General features: G+C 30.9%; 1 protein-coding gene across 1 annotated transcript in view; it reads left to right on the forward strand.

Moving 5' to 3' along the window:
• LOC108914158 (breast cancer anti-estrogen resistance protein 3 homolog) overlaps window positions 1–15,540 on the forward strand; it is a 47,175-nt gene that overhangs the window by 23,236 nt on the left and 8,399 nt on the right. The gene's annotated exons all lie outside the window — the stretch shown is intronic.

Genomic DNA, 15,540 nt, shown 5'->3' on the forward strand with positions numbered 1-15,540 from the left:
TTAATCTAAAGTAAGTACTGGGTAAAATATACAGAGTGGCGCTAGACAATAATGTAATAGCTGTAAAACAAGTTATATTTAGTAGATATGTTTTTTAACTGTATACTTGGCGGACCATTAGTGTGAGAAAGTACATTAACTCCTTTGTTACTCAAGAAGAATCAAGAAGCCTAAACTACATAATTAATTTGAAACATACAGGACGCCCGAGTAAATACGGGACACGCCAAATATTACATTTTTTAAATGGAACACCCTGTATCTTTTAACAGTTTAACATATTAGTGCGAGGTTGCCAAGTTATGTAGAAAATTCTTCGAATTTTGGAAAAAACATGACCTCGAAGAAGTTGTATTAACTTTCAACACATGGAGCAAGAATATTAGACAAAGGCTCCTATATTAGCTAATATCGATATTTTTTGCAGGGCATTTTTTATAATACGATCATTTTTAGAAAGTTTAAACTTGGTTTTCTAAAATTTAATTTCTCAAATGGAACACCCATTATTTTATTGTTCTATTTTATTCACATATCGGTCCAATTCAACTTTTAGTAAGCATGTTCTACTAGTAAAATTGTTAGTTTTTAAGATATAGCAAAATTTCTGAAAAAACTTTATTTTCGGTCGCACGAGATGGTTTTTTGACTTGATTTTATTAGTTAATAGTTATTCTATAAAATAATTTTGAATTATACAACATATTTGTTTATAAAAAAAAAACCTTAATAGAACATAACGATACAGTTTATTTATTAAATGAAAATTAAATAACAAAATAGATACAAAAATAAATCAAATATTTAATTTTATAAGTTTTCAAAATGACGGCCGTCTTGATGTAGGCATAGCTGTACATCTTGTTCTGGTGTTAACATTATCCAAAATATCAATGTTGATATTTTGAAAAACTCGTCGGATTCGGTTATTCATTCATTCAAAATGCACGTAATTTTAAAAATAGAGTCTATCTTCATGCATTTTTCTCTGTGCCCTATTACAAAATTCCAAATTAATTTACATATTTATGTATTTTATTAATTTACTTATTTATTATTCCAACATAAAAAACCCAATTACAGGAATAAAAAAGAACAGAAAACTATAATTATTGTGTGATGTTTAACAAATACTCACTATATGTATACTAAATACAAATAAAGTGAAACAGTAAGATGAAATAAACAAAACGGAATTGTCTGTTACAGCTAATTACAAAAAAAAAAAAAACAACTAAAACTGTTCATACTTACTAAGCGATCTACCCAATTACATAAATTGAAAAAGTGGTAAACATTGTATTTTATGGTATTATCTGCACGCAGTTATGTCAATATTCCTTAATTAATCGAACTTTTGTACAAGCTGGAGATTTTAATAATTTTTTTCTCGGAAATGGTTGAGTTTAGGACCCATGTCATATACGTTTTTTTTGTTTATTTTAATGTATTTTATCGTCTATTAAAATTAAGGCAGTCAAACTTCTAACACCCTGTATAAATAAAAATTAAAAGGGGCTAATAAAACAAAACAAGCTGAATTGCATGTTTCAACTAAATACCAGCAAGACTAATTAAAAATGTTAACCGAACGAGCAACGAGCTTACAAATGCATCATGAATATTTCAGTTATTTGCAATTTTATTGTAGAGCCCACACATTAGCGAAATAGGAGCTTTAGTTAAAAGATTAGTTCAATTATATCTCCTCGCAGTGAAAAACCAGATAAGTCTGGATAAAATAAAATGGATCTAAATAAATATAAGTATCTGATTAGTAGTATTAGTTAACGCAAAAAATACAACAATGTAGTCTTAGATTCAAGGTAATTTTAAAATAAATAGTTAATTTTTATATTAGAAATTTAAAACATTATCTGTTATCCCCGACATGATTTTCAAATGTGTAAACTTACTGGGATTTTTAACAATTTTTAATTCACTTAGAAGTGATATTTATTAAAGATAATTCCATGTAAATTAGTTATACAGGGTGTCTCTTGAATTCGAATGCCAAACAGGATGTTCCTCCGTCAATTGACTCAGCTACAAAACTAAGGGTCAATTGCAACTTTTTAAAATTAAAAAGTAGTTGTACTCAAACTACTTTTTTAATTACATAAAATACTCAAAAATTGTTGTTGAAAAAGTACTTATACCTAAGTTTAACTACTTAAAATAATTAACTACTTTTTATTAATCTTTGCAATAATCTAACTACCTACCAACTATTCCCAGCATAAAATTAAGATGGCTGAATGTGTTCAGAGAATGTAATGAAACCACTGATACACAAAAAATAACAAGGCCATTATTAATACGTGCTTTGATATGTTTCCTAATATTATATTGCTGCTTCATGCAATCCCAGACAAAGTAATCAAGTGGATTAATGTCGGATGACCATTGAGGACATAATACAGGACCTCCTCTGCCTATCCATTTTATCTAAATATAATAATAGTACTAACACTTACTTATTTCTGAGTTACCTGACAAGTTATGACCCCAAACAACCAAAAAATTTTGTGTAATCATTTACTCAGAACCCTTTTGTCATACAATTTAAAAAGTACCCATAGGTGTATAAATTCTGTTTAAAAAAAGGCACCGTCTACCACGCCACTGGTAGTTGTATTGAAACGTTCGTCATTTATTGTTGCTTTGTCATTTTTAAAACATATTATGTGACCACAAGAAAGACCCATTTTGATTTCCTTATTACTTGCTGTTTTTTAAAAGCCACGAAAAGAAGTTAAAAAAATAAAGTCGTCACTATGTATCTTGATTAAGATGCGATTTATGGCATGTTCCCATTAATTTTGTTCAACATCAAGTCCTCTATCAACTGCTTAAAGAAGGAACACAGTGCTATTAAATAGAATAATACATTAAATAATACATTTTTTTATATTTCTATTTTTTTCTCTTCTACTTGATTACCTACGACTAGAAGTCTTCAGAAACATGTATTTACATGAACAGATGAACATCATATGTATAAATTTAATCGAAAACCGTATTCGTTATCAAAATTTTCCATGAGTAATATTTTTTTCAATTATCATCACTCTTTCATGTCACAAAATTTACATTTTGCAACAGACAAAAAAATTAACATTTTCTGTATGCTATGAAAAAAAAATTGTTCTATGCAACCCATTTTTCGCTACTATAAATTTGAGTCACCTGGTATAAGAAGTATTAAAAAAACATCATAGTCAACAGATTATGTTCAAGACATTAATTATATGAATTAAAAGTGACCCTTATTTCATTAAAATATATTGTATTAATTTTGGCTTTTGCCATTAAGGAACATCCTATAAAAATACGACAAAAGTTTAATCTACTTTTATTGCTTCTATATCGTATTCTAACGCAAAGCAGATGACTCTATTGAAAAATAAGAGTAAAGACATCTATAAAATCACTCTTCAATAGAAGTCAAACCCGTTAAAAGGAAACTTCATTTTCAGTCCCTTTCCGGTATAAGTGGCACTGATATGACGGATATTAGATTTCCAGGAGGCTCTAGTGGTTCAGCGAATATTCCAACACCTCGGTGAAAAATAGAGGTAGATAGATATACGGGAGTGCTGACTGAGTTCCAGTTGGATGGCAGCTGCTTGCGGATCGTTATTTTACATAAAATGAGTTTCCCTCGCCCTTTAGACACTTAAATCAAGGAAGTTTGGATGTTCTAATGGCGACTGTGATGTATTAAGAGTATCAATCATTTATTAAATAGAATTTATTTTAAATATATGAGTTCATAAGTCGACACAAATGGAATTGAGTTAGGTGAAAATTCCGTTAAAGATTGTTTCTAAATAATAAATCTAATACATTTAACCATCATTTTAATAAACTAAATAAAAAAATTCTTCTAAATTCTTTTTTTTTAGAAATAAATAACACTTCTGGAATATCCCCAATAAATGATATATTGGTTCTTTGCAAATTTGCAGATTTCCAGCCAGCAAAAAAACGTTTTTTGCCCGGACATAGAAATGACTCATATAACGATAATCTAGTAAGTAATCTTATCGCAAATATACAGAGTGTAAGAAGTTTGAGTGCCATTACTTCAGCATGAAATAGAGTAATCATAAATGAACAAAAAAGTTGTATATTACAGGGGCGTAAGGTTAACAGTGACAACAGCGCTTAACCAAACGCTACACAGCTGGTGTATACCACGTGTGCACGCGGCAGACTTGTCTTACGGAAAAAATGTAAATAAAACAACTATTATTGTAAAACATTTAGTTAAATTTCAAGGCAATTGTTTTCCATTCCATTTTTAAATAATAATATTTAAAAAAGTACCCAAAGATTCAAGTCGTCCAAATGATCATACGTAGTAAAAATAGTTTAGGTACTTACCAAAAAGCAAAATTCAGTAATTTTTAAACGCACAAGTACAAAACAAACTACATATGCTCAAAATGTCCTCCACCATTTTCGATGCAGGCACGACACCTTCGAATCCAATTTGCGCGCACTCGCTGGAAAACACCTCAAGAGAATTAAATAGTGGTACGCAAAAAACACTCAGACACGGTCCGATTCCAGATACCAACTGAACTGGGCTGGACAGCTTAGTACCTCGTGTTATCCGCCGCGCCGTTGTCACATTGCTCGATATGAATTTTATCGAATTTTAAATTTAATAAAGTTCAAAAAAGTGATAAACATTGTATTTTATGGTATCCTATGCACGCTGTTATGTCAATATTCCTTAATTATCATTATAATCAAACTTTTGTACCCATGTTATATAAGGTTTTTTTGTTTATTTTAATGTATTCTATCGTCTGTTAAAATTAAAGCAGTCAAACTTCTAATACCCTGTATAGAACAGCTGATATTTTAATTTTTTGTCTATTTTTAAATTTTTTATAGTTTCTACTCAAACATTTCTTGTCTTTTCGGAACTATTTCAATATTTTCACGTGGCCCATTATTTACATGTGAACTAACAGACGTCATATATTATTTATTAAGTAAATAAATGTAGTTACCAAATTCAACAATGGTACTGGTTTATGATTATTACCAGCTGTTATTTTTTTTATCTTCCTTTACATAACTTTTAATAGGAACTGTAGTAACCTTTTCCTGAGAGTATAATATATTAATAAAGTTGATCCATGTCGCGTCAAAATTAGTCCATCGTCCATTATAAATTTATATCATTCTAATATCTAATTTAATCGAAGGATTGCCGATAAAAATACAGATTATTGCAAACAGGATTAAATAAATAATTCAATGTTTTTGTTACAGTATTTATTCTATTTTAATGAAACTGATAATGTCAAATACTCATTATCAATATAATGTCAAGTCTCAAAATTCCTTAAAAGAAAAATTTATTTTGTCATTGTTGGTTTTACAGAAATTTGTGAAGCTTTTCCCTAAATTCATTGAATTTTTAGATTAACCTATCTCATATTTTTTGGACTTTATGTTTTATATCACCAAAACTGATTATTAGACATCGGAAACTTTGTAGTATCAATCAAATAAATAAACAGTAGGAATGTACACTCAGCAAAAAAAAATAAAGGAGCATATTCAGTATTAATTTGAAAAAGTGCAAAAGAATTACTGTTTTGGAAAATCATTTACTACTTTGCGAATATTGCGAAATGTACCAATGTTTGTAGGGGTTTTTTAACTCAATACATGCCCATGACCGTTTTCCTTTCCTGAATCGTTAAAGTTTTATAAAAAATAAAAGGAGCAGGTTTATTGCTCCTTAAACATCAATTAATTAATCACGATTAAGATGTAAAAAAAAATTGTTATTTTCCTCACAATTTCGCGTTAAATTTTAAAAAATTCAAAATTTTGAAAAAAAAATCAATTTTCAAAAAAAATTCAATTTTGAAAAAAAAATCACTAAAAAAATTTGGCAATGTTTCTGCTTCCTTCATTTTTTCGCTGAGTTTATATTATACTAGTAAGCGGCAATACGCGTTGTAGTAGTAGAAATAGGTTAAATCTATGGCCAAGCCGTGTCCCGCTCTATGCTCACAACATAATGCTACTGACTGCCATAAAAACATGTACTATATACTCTACCAAACAAAGCGTCAAACTCAGTCACACAGGCACAAACGACAATGAAATGCACGGCAAACGTCCCTCAGCAAAAAAACTGGATTATTTACCCACGCCACACGCTAGGCCGACAGATACGTGTCGAATAAATTGATCGATGCGAAGCTTCAGATCATAGGTAGACATGTACATGTTATTGTACAATGACGCAGATAGTGGGATTACTAAAATGTGAAATAATTGATGCTTTGCCACCATTAGAAAAAAAAGCATCTGTTAAAAACTCTTCTCTAACGGTTAATGGCGTAATTACGAATATGACAACATTAAAAGCTTCCCAAAATCTGTTGTCCTAATTAAAAATAAGTGTTGTGTGGAGTTTTAATGTACAACAGTATTTTTCAAAAAATTAATCTTTTGGAAAATGATGTAAATAATGTGAGGGTTATATACTCATTCTTTCATATGATATTATATCTTTTCTGTACCCCAATTTCTAAAACGTCATGTATAAGGGCAAGCGAATTGGCTTATTGCTTTCAGTATATCTGCCTTATTTTTGTATACGTACGTGCCGCATCAAGAAAGCCGTGGATTCCAGAGATTCACGACGCCTTTGAACTTCGCACTGGGAGTTCAAATCTCTCCCTTGAATGATACAGCTCCTATCGATTTTCTATTACGTTTCACTTCGACTAATATTATTTGTCGTCTCGAATTGCCGATTCGAGAAACTTGGCAGGGCTTAACACAGGTAGGTTAAGCTTTTATGTTTTGACAATTTATTTAATGAAATTGCTGCAACAAATAACTTTTTATATATTTTAAATGCAAATACTGGAGTTTAATTGTGAGGGGGAAAATAGACTTCCAATAAGAATATGTAACTGGAATATGAAAAGTTTTTGTATGAAATTCCAAATTGTATTAAATATAATTCATAAAAGTAATAAATATCCGTGAAATACATTTAATTATACTTCTCTTTCTGGTTGCGTATATAAAGAGAAGTCTGTAGACTGTACCGTGGGGAAGGTATTAACTTGGGGTCGGAGAAAACAATGTGGAAAATCTCTCCACTATACTTTCGTTGAATTATAAACAGCGGATCAGAGCCAGGGACTTAAGTCGTTTCAAGAACCCTTCTGCACAAAGCCTTGGGAACTGTTGCCTATTTTATGTATCTGGATCCAGAAGAACTACAGAGTGAACAGTGAAACTGCTAGTTAGTTAATTTTAACATTCATTTAAATAAATATATTATATATTTCTTGTTTCCCTTTTATTTTTTGTTAATTGTAGCTGTAGATATAAGCACAGATTCACGTTAATATTATTTCAATAAAACCGACTTTCTCACAAAACGTGATTATGCAGCAAACACACTACCTACTCACAAAAATAAAGGAATATTTTTAAAAATCTCAAATTTTTGGGTGATTTTCAAAGAGCTTTAACTTGGACGGAAATGGCCGTAGAGAGAATAAAAAAAAGTAAATTGAAACTTCAAGTTTCTAGTTTTCGGATCTAGGGCTTAAAATTTACCTTCACTTGAGTACCACCTAATCATAAGAAAAACCAACGAAAAAAAAAATTTCCAAATGTTTGGTTGTCTTTGATCAAAGCAAAAAAGTCATTCATAAATTTGGCAATAAATTACTCGTAATAATGCTCATAAAATCCAAGTAGGGTTTTAAAAATTGTAAAGTATTCTCTACAAGATATAGTTATTGGTTTTTGATAAAAAAAAAATCGAAGTGAAAATGTTGGTTGGAAAAAAGGCAAAAAATTGCATAATTAGGAATATATGAATAACTTTGCAAATAATAGTTAAACTAAGGATATTGACTATAACTTTTCAACCTCAAAGTGTTCTAAAGAAGCCCTGATAGTTTCAAAGCGCTGCCATTTTTTTTTCTAGTGCCCGGAATGTTTAAATTTATCGTTTTTGCTGAAAATCAATATAACGAGTAATTTTCCACTTTTCATTCATAGCTTTAGTTGAAAATGTTTTTTTTTAGCAACTACCCATATTTTCTTAATCAAAAAATGTTAATTTGGAAAAAAAATTTTCGTTGATTTTTTATGATTACTCGAAAACTGCTGACGCTAAAAAATGTTAAACTCCAGATCCGAAAACTAGAGATTTGAAGCACCAATTTCCTTTTTTTATTTTCTCTACTACCATTTCCCCCAAAATTACAGCTGTTTGAAAATCACTCAAAAGGTTTGGGATTTTTTTAATATTACCTACTTAATTTTTGGGACTAGTATAGATTACATAACATATTGCTATTTATTATTACAGTTGTATTAAAATCTGGCACCTGTTGTAACAACCAATGTGAGTATATTTTTGCGAAGTCTGAAAAACAACGGTCGTACCATATTCCATTATTAATATAAAAACGAAATGTTACAGAAAACTTCTAGGGAATTTTTACCGAATTTTATTTTCATCGTCGTTCTGTATTAGACCATCATCAAATTTGTCGAAGCAAATTAATTTGAAGATGTAATTTTGACGTCACTACAACCTTAATAAAACTGTCGAACTAACCAAACTGTTTTAATTGATGGTTCTTTTCTGATTAATTAAAACAGTAGAGTAGGAAACAAAATCTTATTAGAAAAAATAAACAAGTAGCTTTTGGGGTAATCCTAGAGTTACTTTTATTATTTTAATAAATCAGTTTGACCAAACTAATTTGATGGTATGAAAGTTAATTATGCAGTCAAATCAAATTATTTTGATCTAACAAAGATGGAAATTTGATCGTTTTGAGTTCTATCGCAAATCAACGAAATTCGTTAAAAAGTTGAAATTATTTATTTTTTCTGGAATTCATAACCACCGTCTTTTTTCTCGGGAAAAATGAGAATGCCTATAGGCCAAGCAAATAAAATTTTTACTCGAAAAAAGTCCTATCCCCGAGATTATTGTAAAATTGTCTAAAGGAACATAATACAAGACATCTCTCATCTCATGCTATATGTTAGCATTTATTAGCTAACTTTTCTATTTAAACAAATAAGTGACGAAAACAGTTTTTTCACTTTGCAGGGAAAACCATCAATTTTAGCGAAAAGTAAAAGTGACTCTCAGACCGCTTGTAGGGAGTAAAATTATCTACAAAGTGAGACTTGTTAAATTAAAATCGGTTAATAACAAAAAAGTTATTGCAAAAAAATAAGAAAAGTGCCCATTTTTAATTTGTTTATAACTATCGCATTTATTGTTAAAATTTTATAAAACCTATGGCAAGTTGAGGGTTTTGTCATAATTTAAAAATGTGTCAAAAGTGGGCGCTGTAGGTGCAATAGTTTTCGCACAATTCCATTTGTTTATAGCGGAGGCTCCAAAAGTTATGAACTTTAAGCCTCTGTACAGGCGTTAATTTTCAACCAAACATGATTTTGAAAGCGTCATTGTAATCTTAAAGACGTAATTAAGCGACCTATTAAAAAATATCACCGTTTTTTTGACACCAACATTCTCAAATTGTGCATTAAAAAAACGTGCGTTTTTCGCTTATAAACAATTTGAATAAAATTGTTGCTATTTATGCTACCTCACCGAAAATAGATACAATTGATAGCTGGGACCACACAGTAAAATAAAAAATTATTAGAGTTTTATTCCCGTGTCCATAGTTATTTCTAGGCTTCTCGAGTGCTCAAACTTCAAACAAATTCCGATCTATTTTTTTTTCAGGATATTCATACAAATACATCTGACATGCTCTTTCACAGTTGCAATTACAGATATAATAAATTCCGATAATATTACGCTGATCTGCATTTTCAACCTTTGCCAAAACGAAAATGTTTTTGAACATTTACTGAATTTTTTTAAATAATATTCAGTTGGCGTTTTGGTTGTTCATATGCATTTTTAAGAACTAATTTGTTATAATAAAATTAAAATTGTAATAATGTATTAATTTTGACGCAACAACTTATTGAGTTATGTATGACCAAGTGATGGTAATAGTTAATAATAATAAATGTTTTATTGTAACGCGTGGTGGTAATAGTTTAAATGACTAGATGAATTTCACAGGGTCTAACGTATAATGTACGATAATTCAATAAACAAAGAAATCTAAATAAAAAATTTAGATAAATTTGGAACGAATACACTGAAGATTAATTTTTCAAGACAAAACGTCTGAATCTGGTTCGAGCTGAGGCAGTACAGTATTGGGGGTCATGAAGACTTGCAAAAAATGTAATAAAATTTCTAGGGTCGTATTTAAAAAAATTAAGTTGATGATAGTCCTGAAGAGACGAAACGTTACATACAAAAATTGATTATACCATTCGATAGAGGGCAAATAGTAGCCATGAGAAAGTGTTATTTTTTCAGTATCACCTCAAATAAGGCTGAAATTAAACAAAAACGGATTTCCAAAATTTCGGTTTTTTCAAATATTTCGAAAACTAGTCATGTAGCCTTGATTTTTTAGAGGCATAATGTTGGTCCTCTGATTATGCAACTTTGCCCCCATTTAAGCTACTTCGTACCTCTTACCGTTTCCGAGATCCCTGTAGTGAGAAGCGAATTTGTAACAGCTTGTATACACTATTAATAAATTCAGGAACTGATGATATCAAAACTTTAAAAATGCACGGTAGATGGAAATGTTCAACGGTAGCAGAAGGCTACATAACATGTAAATCAGTTGTTAGCCAAAAATGTTCCCTACTGCAAGTACATCAAGTGCTGGAAGCTCTGGAAGCTATTTTTTTAATAATTCAACCACTTTGGAGGATTCGATAGTTCATAAACCATCTACTAATGAAAATACTTCAACCTATGTACATAGTCGAAGTAAATGTTTCAAAACAAACAGGACGAGGGATATGCCTTACAGGCTGTTCTAATTTCGCTACAAATGTTTATTATAATTTATTTTAATTTTTAATTTAGCGGCAATAAAAATGATTCCAATGCCTAGGCAGTAAATGTGACACTTTATTGTTGAAAGCAGTCACTAAAACTGCACCTTTAACGTCGATAGGCGTCGAGCTTGGCGCATTCGCCATTTTATAGAATTGAATATTTGTATAGGTATTGGGTACCTACATAGATGCTCTTTGAAATTGTTATTAATAATTAATTATGTATATGAAAAATATTTTTCCGTCGATCTTACCGTAAAATGCGGTTCTACCATTACATAACTTTTATATAATAATCAATAGTTCTACGAACTCATTTTGAGACGATGAAATATCACTTTTTAGATGTCATGTCATGGTAGGTAACTAATTCTTATTAGGTACAGCTACAGAATTTCAATCGACCTGATAATAATGAAAAAGTGAATTATAGAAACGTTTAAAAATATATATTAGAAAGTTTCAACAGGGCAAAAGGCATTATTCCCGGTGGCGCTGAAAGATTTTCTATCCCCTCGTGTGACCTTCTCATTTCTTCTCCTATCCATAAAAGCTTTTATTTTGTATTCCAGTGCCAACCGCGGTCGGGTCATATATTTTATAAGTTAAACGGCAAATGTTTTCGGACAAATAAATATCCCGGCCAAGGCAAACTTAATCTGGAGGGTAAATGATTGCACAGACAACAACTTTCTGTTGCCTCATCGTTTTTTGCCGTCGCCTACTTTCTATTGCCTTCAGCTTTTCTTTGCGAATGTCCGATATCGACGTGAAACTTATTTGAAGAGTGCGCTGTTTAGTATGAATCTGTTTGATAATTCCATCGAAAGCATGAAATAAATGTAAACTACATAAAAGATGGTTGTTACATTTCGAAGATATAAACGAAACTTGTTTTTTTCCATGAAACCCCCAAATTGATTGAAGATTGCCAAATACAATAAGTAATTATCGTGCCTAAAATACAGACCTAACACACATTTTTTTACCATTTTGACATGTTGGGAGATAATGTTCTTAGGACCACAGTGATATAAAAATAGATATTTATTATACAAGGGAAAAAAGTACTAAATTTTAGCTCGAGGTTGTGTTGTCTCCCGACGCGAAGCGGAGGGAGACAAAAGACCGAGAGGTAAAATCTACTTTTTTCCCGTGTATAATACACTATTTTTTTCTGTGACGGAAAAAACAACGATTTAATATTGAAAAAACATTATTACAATATATTAGTCACTAAAGTTTTAAATTGGTAGGCTGTTATACTTATAGCGACAATTACATCTGCGTTGCTAAAGAAACCTTTAAATTAATCAAATATCTGTGAATTTAATTCTGTGATTTGATTTAAAAATTGCAAACTTAGTGATTGTTTAGTAGTTATTTTGAATAATACAAAGTTAAAAAATGTCTGATTCCGAGTTTTCTCTGACTCTACCGGAGTTAGTAGAAGCAGCGAAAGTAGCGTCACAAAAATTATTGCCAGCTAAATCGCGCGAAATTTACGAAACCGCGTATTCAAGATTTATGGAATGGAAGATGAAAAAGATATGCAGTTTTTTTTCGGAGACGGTGTTATTGGCTTTTTTTGTGGAACTGGCACAACAACAAAAGCCATCAACAGTGTGGTCGAATTATTCAATGATTAAAAGTATGTTAAAATCCAATAATAATATAGACATTTCAAAATATTTCAAACTAATTACATTTCTGAAACAAAATGGGAAAGATTATACGCCCAAGAAATCTGCGATTTTTACGATTATACAAATTAATGATTTTTTAAATAATGCTCCTGATGAAGTTTATTTAATGGCCAAGGTTGTTGTTGTATTTGGGATTGCAGGAGCTTGTCGAATTTGTGAAATCAGCCAGGTAAGATTAGATTAATCGTGAAACTTAAGCAAACAAAGAATGATGTAAACAGGAGATTTGTAGTTACTGAAGAATATGTTAAATTTTACCTAATGTATACATAACCCTTCGTCCAGCAGCAGCAAAAGATCGTCGCCTGTTTTATGCATATCGCAATGGGAAATGTATCAATCAGGTTGTGGGTAAAAATCAGTTTTATAAGGTACCTGAAACAGTAGCTAATTTTCTTCAACTTTACAATGCTAACTCATATACAGGTCATTCATTCATCGTCTGCTACATTTTTAGTTGAATCTGGGGGAGACTTGATGACACTAAAGAAACATGGCGGTTGGAAGTCATCAACGGTCGCTGAAGGATATATTGATGAATCGGTAGCACACAGGACAGAAATAGCTAATAAAATGTTTAGAACGTGTGCCAGTGCTGAAATAACATCCGATTTGCGACCAGGTACATCAACGGCTGTTGTGTCCATGACAGAAAAAAATAAACAAGAAAGTTCGACTGTTATACCAAATAGTTTAAGAAACATTTATGCAATGTACATTTAATAATTGTACTTTTGGTGTAAAGGAAATGTAACTTCTATATAATAAAATATTCTAAAATTAAATATCTATCTTTACTTATGTATATTGTAAATATCCGGGAAAAAAATACCCACTTTTTTCCCGGGGAAAACAGCAATTTCATAAAAAGTGACATTTTGTTACCTGTCAACAGAGATAAAATGTCAAACTTTTTTCCCGTTACAGAAAAAAAAATATTTTTATAATAATAAAGCAAAATAGCTTGCCATAAACGTAATACTTAGAAAAATTCTTAAAATAAAAAAGTTCCCAACGTAGGTCGGAAAATGTTTAACATCCGACATCCACGGTTTCAAGCTGAAAATCTTGAAAAAGGTTTTTTTGTTCAGTACATAATGGGTAAAGAGTAAAATTAAAATTTACACTGACATTTAGCTTATTACCTTTATAAGATAAAATGACAATTAATTATGCATGTCGCAGAATTATTTACGAGAAGGTAAAATGGAAAGCGTAGATTAGATTTCACGGCATTTTTATTACATATTTCACACTTATGTAAGAACCGAAAACTTGTTGTGTAATATGTAATAATAAAAATAAATTCGAATATTTATTTTCCTCATTTTCGTTAGTTTCAATCATTTATGTGCATAATTTTAAACCAAAATCACGACGTTTTTTGCTCAAATCGCTGTATGTGTTAGAAAGAGATTATCACAGTTTTAACTAGGCCTTTAGTTTAATGACACATTCATTCTTTTGGCTGTATCTCCCTTGATATTAGGGATAGATCTTTTTTATATAGTGTAAAAGTATTAAGCTAATTCAAACAAATTCAAAATTTTTGCCGAAATAAAGTCAAACATTGTTCTTCGATACCAAAAATCTAGTTATGCAAAAGATATTTTGCATACTTAGAGTTCTGGTATCGAAAAACATTATTCGACTTCATTTGATAAAATATGTTTTGAAACAAATTTGAATACCTTTTACAATAGATTAAGAAAAAGAAACGTTATGTCACGGTAACTTGTAAGAAAATTTTGTATGAACACGTAAAAAATATTAGGACGTTTCATTAAAAAAATCAGTATCTAACATTTGACATCAATAAAAATGATAATTTGCTAACTCTACATGAGTTAAGTACGGTTTTCAAGAATTCTTTTGACGTTCATTACCTGCAAAAAATGTTAGCTTTCACTATAAGTAGGTATTGAACGTCGTATTATTTTACCGACGTTTCACTGCCGTAAGTGTATGCAAGATTACGGGTAATACTCCAGTTGAACTGAAGTTTGAATGTAAAAAATGTATTAGTAGACATTTTATTGCAATTTATGATGGGGAAGGGTGTAAAGTGAGAATATCACACCTGCACGCGGAGAATGGAGCGCCAGGCCCGCGCACGCGCGTAAACGCTGCCCTCGTCGCGCGCAAGATTTTTTAATCGAATTTGAAACGTTCAAGACACAAAACCTCGCGCGCGACGAGAGCTACGTTCATGCGCATACGCAGGCCCGGCACTCTTTCCCCCGCGTGCGGATCATTCATTAACGTTAACTTTTACTGCTGCTATCACGTTTATTACCTGACCTTTAATGTAAAACTTTCTGAAAATAAAAGTTTAAGCCTTTCTTTACTTGACTCTAAAATTCCGGTCCGATACGTTAATTAATAGTTAACGTTCAAAAAAAGTTATTTCGGGAACAAAGAGGCGTCGATGATTTCGCTTTTTTTAATTACCGTAAAGAATATGCTCTATTTAATGCAAAAAGAGCCAATTCCCGAGCGGCTTTTGCCTGACCCTGGGCCAATTTGTTTATAACGCTGCTTTGCATGTCCTGCTTTGTTAGTTGTAAACGGCTATTTAATTTCAACTTTTTGAAATTTTTCTTTTTCGATAACGTTCCTTTGGATGAATTAAAACCTGCATCTACGACACTAACTTCTAAAATTAACGTTTAGTAATTAAACAATTAGTTGAAAAAAAAATAAACGAAATTAATTAACAAATAGCTGCAGCAACAATTTCAGGTCAATCGAATCGGCGTTTGACACACATGTTGGTCATTGGATTGACAGTCTTTTCCTTAAATGTCATCAACATCCATCGTTTTTTGCAATATTAATGCGCAATTTTCGAAAACTA

The sequence above is a fragment of the Anoplophora glabripennis genome, unplaced genomic scaffold (assembly GCF_000390285.2).
Source record: "Anoplophora glabripennis isolate ALB-LARVAE unplaced genomic scaffold, Agla_2.0 scaffold610, whole genome shotgun sequence".
Classification (NCBI taxonomy): domain Eukaryota; kingdom Metazoa; phylum Arthropoda; class Insecta; order Coleoptera; family Cerambycidae; genus Anoplophora; species Anoplophora glabripennis.